At 32.5% G+C, this 8014-nt stretch overlaps 1 long non-coding RNA gene across 1 annotated transcript; it reads left to right on the plus strand.

The window, feature by feature from the left end:
• The first annotated feature begins 2950 nt into the window (after positions 1-2950).
• On the plus strand, positions 2951-6707 carry LOC148599099 (uncharacterized). Its single transcript, XR_015918502.1, has 4 exons — positions 2951-3673; positions 4131-4386; positions 4664-4860; positions 5448-6707. It is a non-coding gene; the product is annotated as an uncharacterized LOC148599099 (long non-coding RNA).
• Positions 6708-8014: the final 1307 nt, after the last annotated feature.

The raw sequence follows: 8014 nt of genomic DNA on the forward strand, positions 1-8014 counted from the left end.
ACAAATGTAAAACAAACTAAAGCGGAATTTTGATTGGATTAAAATCTACTACTATTTCATCGCTGATTATTTGCCCTTCTTAATAAAAATGGTATAAAGAATTTGATGCGCAATATATTGTTTTTGTTTCCTTGGTTACTCCTTGCTGTGGATATTATCTCAGATATGAAACCATTTGATATGGGTCTGCGAATCTAGTCGTTATCTGTTTGTACGTACACATTATATATGAATATGTACAATGTTATAGTGATGTTCAATCCTTAGCTAACACACTTTATAAACCGCCAAATTGTTATTCAGATTGATATTTGATGGGTGGTCTTTGTCTTTTTACTGTCATGCTTGTTATATTAAAGTTTTCTTTAAAAAATTAGCACCTCAAAACAAATATCGTGTTTGAAATTATCAATCTTCAATAATCAATTTTCAAACCTTAGTATAAAATGTTATGTCTAACTGACCTTTGATTTCTTTGTCATATTGTATTTACAACCTTCAGTTGTGATCTCTGAAAGATTTGAACCTAAATTGATTTATAAGAGATATGTTAAAATGATTTATTTTTATTAATTTCACCTTGATATTAATATTGTTTCCTTTTTTTGGGACATCATTGTTTATTTATGTATTCCTCTTTCGTCTACCCCGGACTATGAACAACTCAGCGCTTACCCTTCCGGTGAACCTGGACCATGCTTCCAGTTTTTAGTGGTGTCCGAGTTGCTCATTTGCTTTTGTTACTTTGAATGTATGATTTCAGTTAATTTATGTTCCTTGTCTTTGTCCCTGGATTACATTCTTCTGATTACCGCTATAACCTTGTTTCCCTTGATTACTCTTTGTTATTATTTATTTATTTCTGTTTCATAGCTTAAGCAGAACTCCGTTATGGATCTTTCGATTTTGGTCTATAAATACATCATTGTTTTGCTCATTAACTTTATCGTTTTTTGATTGTCCTTTTTGTCTGATATTCTTGTTTTCCAGAAAACGGTAGATATACTGAAAAAAAATTTCGCCGTAACATATGACAATGTTAAGTTTACCTATTTACTTTTCTTTTTTGTATGTATTATTTTTGGTAGCTTTGTATTTGTTGCTGTGTTTTTCTGTTTTCTATATCTTGTCATTGTCACTAGCTTATATTCTTCTGATTTCCACTAGAATCTTGGTTTCTCAAATATATCGTGATATTGGGTTTACTGTGATATTTTCTGTCCCTGTCAAATCTGCTGTTGGTTTGCATATAGTATTTCTTTATATGATATTGGGTTTTTTATGAATAATTAAATCAATGAAACCTTTCCCGTATTCCCGGTGTTAAATTTAGTCCTTTGTCGATTATGTTATACTTTTGGTTACCCCTAAGACAACATTTAGTATACTTCGTCCGATTAGCAAGAAAAAGACATTATTTGCAAGTATTATCTAGGTATAAGCATTGTCCTTGATAGTATCCAATGATATTATAATATTTATAGTACATACAGAAAATACATTTATTTTCTTGTCAAGTTGAATTCATTTATTTTTCAACGACATCTGTTATGTAGTTTTTAAAAGTATATCGTATATTTTGAATGTTCATGTCAACATGCACTCGTTGATCAATGCAGTTTATCCATCTGCACCATGAAAACTGATTTGTTCAACGTGTCTTAGTTTTCTTTTCCTCTTTCGTCCACCTCGGACTTGACTTTTATGTGCAACTCAGTGGGTATTTCTTGAAAAACAGAGGACGCTTACCCTACCGTTGCACCTGGTCCATGCTCCTGGTTTTTAGTGGAGTCCAAGTGACTCATTTATTTTGTTACTTTGTATGTATTATTTTAATTACTTTATGTTTTGTTTGATGTGTTTGTCTTTTTGTCTGTTTTCCTTGTCCGTTCTATGTCCCTGGATTATATTCTTTTGATTTCCGCAGGAATCTTGGTTCCGTCGATTACTCTTTTAATCCCCTCAAATTTACAATTTCCGATATATGTATTGAGACTTGGATAAGTATGTCAATTTTTGAGTGATCCGAAACCAGAACAAGTGCAATGTCCTCAAAGGTCAACTAATTATATTTTCAAGTTTTTTCTTTATAAAGTTCAACACCTCATGTTCTGTTCTCGGGCATAATACATATAATTAAATAGTCACCAAAGCTTCAGCAGTATTTATCGTCATTTTGTATGAATTAAAATACATTCATTGATATATTACTTTCAAAATGTTTCAGTGTTTCTATTAATGCTTATGACTATTTCAGGACGTGATTGACGAAACCAAAGACAATTACCCTTCAAACAAGGAGCTGTCGGGATATGTTGGAATTCCATTTGCTTGGTGTCTGGTAAGACGGTTATAATGTAATGTAGTCATTTATTTAGTACACCATTGCAGAAACCGGACACATTTACCCTTCAATCAAAATATGCGTGTATATAACGCTGAAGCCTCATGGTATAACGATATTTTGTTGTTGGTTACCCAGATGTAAACACATTAGAAAATACAACAGTACGTATTTCTTTCTTTTATTCAAATGACCGCTACCTGATAACCTTGAACAGATTCTATAAAGTATTAAGGTCGTATTCATTCATTTTTAGCATCTTAGTTTTTATTTGTTTTTGTTTAACGAGTAACGACATTACATTTTAATAATTTACAAGGTAAAATGGAGCTAAATAGATATATAATATAAAAACGATAAGAAAAAACAGAAAAGGGGTTCATATGTTGGGGTCTTAATGCCTTCGTCAGTGGATGAAACCCTTTAAGTTTAAGTAAAGAAAATAAAAGGTATAAATAAAAAGTCTAATGGAATGTGGGAACTCTATCATCTTCCTTGCTATTTCATCTCTCTCTCTCTCTCTCTCTCTCTATATCTATATATATATATATATATATATATATATATATATATATATATATAGATCAACATAGAGGTTTGAAACAACGTTGCATATATGTTTGCTTTTTTTCAGTATTGATCTTCTTAATCAAAATATTCCTTGGATTTTGCATATGCAGCTGTATTGAAATACTTCCAATTTCCGAAATTCAAATTGAATGACCCGCAAGCATACCGACAAACCCGTGCTTACAAATAGTCGTGTTATGGTAACATTTCTGTCAAGATTATAACAAGACAACGTTATGTGTTATGTACAGGAAAACACATCATTTATTTACACGATAGTATGCTGTAGGTTGATCAATGTATTTGATAGTAGTTTTAAGTCTACTTGTTCCTTAATAACGTACATACCATTATACATAAATAATTGGAATAGAACAAGGTATATAACGCCAAACTAATGTATGAATGTATGTTATATCAGTGATTAAAAGGAAGATTTAAAAGTTAAAGGATAATCAAGAAATTCAATAATCGATCGAAAATAAATGAATATATTCCAAGTGTGCCTTAGAGAGGGAAAATAGACACGCACAACGATTAAAATGAAATTACCAAAACCACACAAGCAAAGAAACAAAAAGGAAATGAGAAACACGGACTCCCCCCAAAAAGGGATTTATGTTGATAATATATCATACAATATATCAAACGTTACTATTTGTACTGTAGTTAATTTAATACAGCTTTGAATTGTGTACAATATTCTTTACGATAACATAAAATATATCTCCGTGACGTCATAACAAGTTGACTTTTGATGTAAGTACTTGTCATTCTATAAGATAAGTTTACTAACAGGAATAATAAGTATCATTGAAATTTAATCGTAAGTTCCTGAAGTTGGATTTATTACACTATAGGTGTGAATTATGAGAAGTGAAGATATCCGATACATACCTTGGTATACCTCTGTACCACGCGATTAAATAACATGATAATGTTTCGGTATGCACTTGCGCGAGCAAATAATGTGATATTTAATATAATTTTGTGTAAGATATATTAAACCTATTAAAATACCACCGTTATTTGTCAGATTAAAAGTTAGATAAGCTTCAGTTTTACGAAGTAGAAAAACAATGTTAAACCACTTAAAAAAACACTGCCAATTATTAAAATATTTTAACGTCCTACGTGAAATCGCGAATATAACGTCTCAGACAGCTTTGGATTAAGTACGGACTTATAAACAGATAACGTTTTTTAATAATTTCAGGTGGTGAAATTCAACATGGAGATTAATGTAATTTGCAGCTGACCCAAAATATTTTTTGCAATAAAGATTTTACCGGTGGTCGTGATGAAACGACGTCAAACCATTTCGTATCTCTACGCTTATTTGGAGTAACCTGCATTCAAACCTAAGTTTAATTTCCATTCTTTATGAGGGCATATTGCTAACCAGGTGCAGTAGCAAAATATTGACAATAGTCACTTGAATCCATATATTGATACACGGTGACCGGACGGAGGTAACATGTTTTCATTATATCCGTTTCGGAATACATGTATTTTAAGTAAGCAGACGATTTTGGTTCTTGCTTTATAAAAAATAATCTGTCAAAGAAACTGTGAATTAAAATATTTATAAATGTTGACAAATTTTACTTTGTATCATTTCTTTTGTTGATTAGTTCACATTTATGTATGTTATATGTATTTTCAAATTTGTCTCTTGGATTAAGAACGTAAACGAGTGATTTTGTGTATATGCAAATTAAGTAAGATTTGAAGTATTGATATTTGAAGGGTTTGTCACATCAAATAAAAAAGGAGAAAACCGAAAAAGGAGCATACATGTACACACTTTACCCAAGTAAATATATAGAAATAGCTAGGCTATATAAAAATATAGCTTTCGCTGGACGAGTGGTCTAGGATGCTGGACTTAGTGCAGGCAGTGTTGCCATAGATGTCACAGCGATACGAGTTCGAGTCCCGCGGAGGTAATGACCAAAACTTTGGTTTATTGATAAGCGCAAGTTAAGCAATAACTATTATAAAAATGAAATGAATGTATCACATGCCGCGTTGAATAATTGAATAAGTATAAATGTCCGTACAATTGCTGTAACATTCTTGGAATCATCTTAATTTACCTATCAGCGGTATATATAAATACTGTATTTATTAACCGAATTCCTTATCGGTTATTACAAGGTCAAGGTTTGTTTACAAATATATTATGTCATCTTCCTGGTTCAAGAATAAACCAATCTCATCATCACAAGTCATTCTTATTATTGATTAGATTAAATCCTTGGATGAGAACGAAATAAAATTTATTTCCAATCGAAAATGCCGGATTAGCCCAATCCAGTTTTCAGTGAGGTTTACTATGGAATGAATTTTAATTTATTTTGTCAACATCAATTTAATTGGTATCATAATTCAGAAGTTTATCTTTTTTTTTCAAATTTTGACACGTTATCATGGATTTGTTTTACTTTTTATTCTTAAAATACACTATAAGTAGGTCACATTATTTCTATTGGATGACACATTTGAATATTTATCGCAATTTTTTTTTCAGAGATAACAACTTTGATGGGAAATCAAGGCAATTAAGATTAGTGAAACAATAGAAAAACAATCCAGTGACAAGACAGAGAATAAAGACACATACAACATGAAATTTCATAATAAAACACACATATAGAATTATATGTAAATAAGCAAGCCGGACTACACTAGAACTGAAAAAAATGAGCCATGTTCCCAAGTAGAGAAAGATTCCTATGTTCCTCAAGAAACACCAGCCGAATTGCTCAGATAATGTTAACCCTTGGGAGACGAAAAAATACCATTACTAATTTCGGATTGTGACTTGCTTTATTACCAGCTATTATAATTACACTGAGTAATTTTTATCGGTCTCTTTTAACCCAACTACTCCAATTAATTGCTCCGTACCCCATTCAAATACACTTTAGGACAACTTAAATGAAAAGTTGATTAAAATATAATTCATGTGTATAAATAGACAAAATGAATATTAATCATATGCTGTAATTATTACAATGTGGACTTTTTGAAAATGCAAATTGAAAGTTGTATTCTTATGTTAGTGAAAAACGAAAAACCTTTTAATTGAAACGTCTGCATGAATTGGCTGAATCATTTCACATCAAAATATTTTGTGAATAATTAATTTCCAATTTTCTGAACGAAGAATTCTGGTACAAAAAAGGAGGCAGAATATGTTCAAATGATTTCAAGTAATTAATAAATTAATCAGTAACATTACATAACTATGAGGACTACTGTTGATTACCAATCCATGTTCCGGGGTTTCATATCAGGACTAATATTGACTAGAGTTGACCGTTCAAAGGTTTGATTTCAAGACTACTATTGTTTACCTTGCATGTTCCAGGGTTTTATATCACCACCACTGTTGATTACTTGTGCATGTTTGAGAGTTTGATAGAGATATCAAGGGAACCGAGGTTATAGCGGTAATTAAAAGAATGTAATCCAGGCATGGAAAACAGGTGTACACAAAAATATAGAGTAACTAAAATCAGACATACAAAGTAAAAAAAGCAAATGAGCAACTCGGACTCCATTAAAAACTGGAGCAGAAACCAGGTGTACCGGTAGGGTCAGCGTCCTCTGCTTTTCTAAAATCTGGGAGCATGGACCAGGTACACCGGTAGGGTAAGCGTCCTCTGTTTTTCTAGAAACACCCGCCGAGTTGCTCATAAAAGTCAAGTCCGGGGTAGACAAACGAGGAAAGGAAAACTATGACCCGTTGAATAAATCAGTTTTCATGGTGCTGATGAATACACCATAACGATCCACGAGTTCATGATGACGACCATAAAACTTCTGTAGTGATGACTTCAATCTTGTAGCAACATAACCCTGTTCCAGAAGCCTATTTGTTAGAGTTCTAGCGCGATACAAAAAGTCTGCGTAGTTTTGGCAAGCTCTGGCATAACGTATGAGTTTTGATATAGACACTCCATACGCAGGAGCCGAAGGGATGCTGCCACAGATGAAAGGAAAGTTGACAATTCTGAATGAAAAGTCATCACGTTTGTCGTAAAGTTTGGTCAAGAGTTTTCCTTTACCATCGATTTCTAAGTGTAGGTCAAGATACGAGGCTGACTTCACAGTGTCTGTAGTATCCTTTATCTCAAGTTCTTTTGGGTAGATGCGATGTATCAAATCCCCGAAATTAGGATTGTTAAAAGATAATACGTCATCTATACAGTGGAAACTGAGATTGAAGGATCTAGCCAAACGATATTCTTTCTGTCTGATCAGTTCAGCTATAAATTCAGCCTCATAAGAGTGAAGGAATAGGTCAGCAAATAAAGGAGCACAATTCGTTCCCATTGGAATGCTGACCGTTTGTTGAAAAACACGTCCACCACACTGGACAAATATGTTGTCGATTAAAAATTTCAGCATTTTGTAAACATCTTCCTCTGTATATTTGGAAGATGATTTGGAATTATTTCGTACAAAGTATGAGGAATCTGTACCAAGAACTATATTTTTGTATCTAGGTGTACCAGCTTTTTTGGAAAAACAACGATGTATAATGTTTTTAAGTCGGGATTTTAACTAAGTATGGGGAATCGAATTATACAGTGTTGAAAAATCATAGGTTTTAATGCTATTTTATTCAGATAATAGTCTTGAACTGATTGTCTTCGAAAGGTCTTTCGAATTTTTCAGGATCAACATTGAATTAATAGCACTACGGGAGTAACAAGTGTTGTGGTAGGACTGCAGACCCTCATTGACAGTTGTGAGTATAGAAGTTAAAAATTTTGAAAGAGGTTTGGTGGTACATTTTGCAGATCCAGCTATGAAACGTTGTTTGTATGGATTCTTGTGAAGTTTAGAAATCCAGTACATAGACGGTAAACCACAATCATCGACCTTGGTAGAGAGACCAAAAGAGGATAGAACAGATATATGGTTTTCCACAATCTCTTCTTTGGAGAGAGTGGTAGCAGTATAGGTCTTATCACTGCTGTTATTTTCTACGTCTACCTATGATAATAAACATTGGATATAAAACCTTTTGCAGACAAAACAATGTTGTTTTGGGCTTTGTCTGCTGGTACGACAATATATATGTTT

The sequence above is a fragment of the Perna viridis genome, chromosome 14, assembly GCF_037379345.1.
Source record: "Perna viridis isolate PV_CMFRI_1.1 ecotype Kerala chromosome 14, ASM3737934v1, whole genome shotgun sequence".
NCBI lineage: Eukaryota > Metazoa > Mollusca > Bivalvia > Mytilida > Mytilidae > Perna > Perna viridis.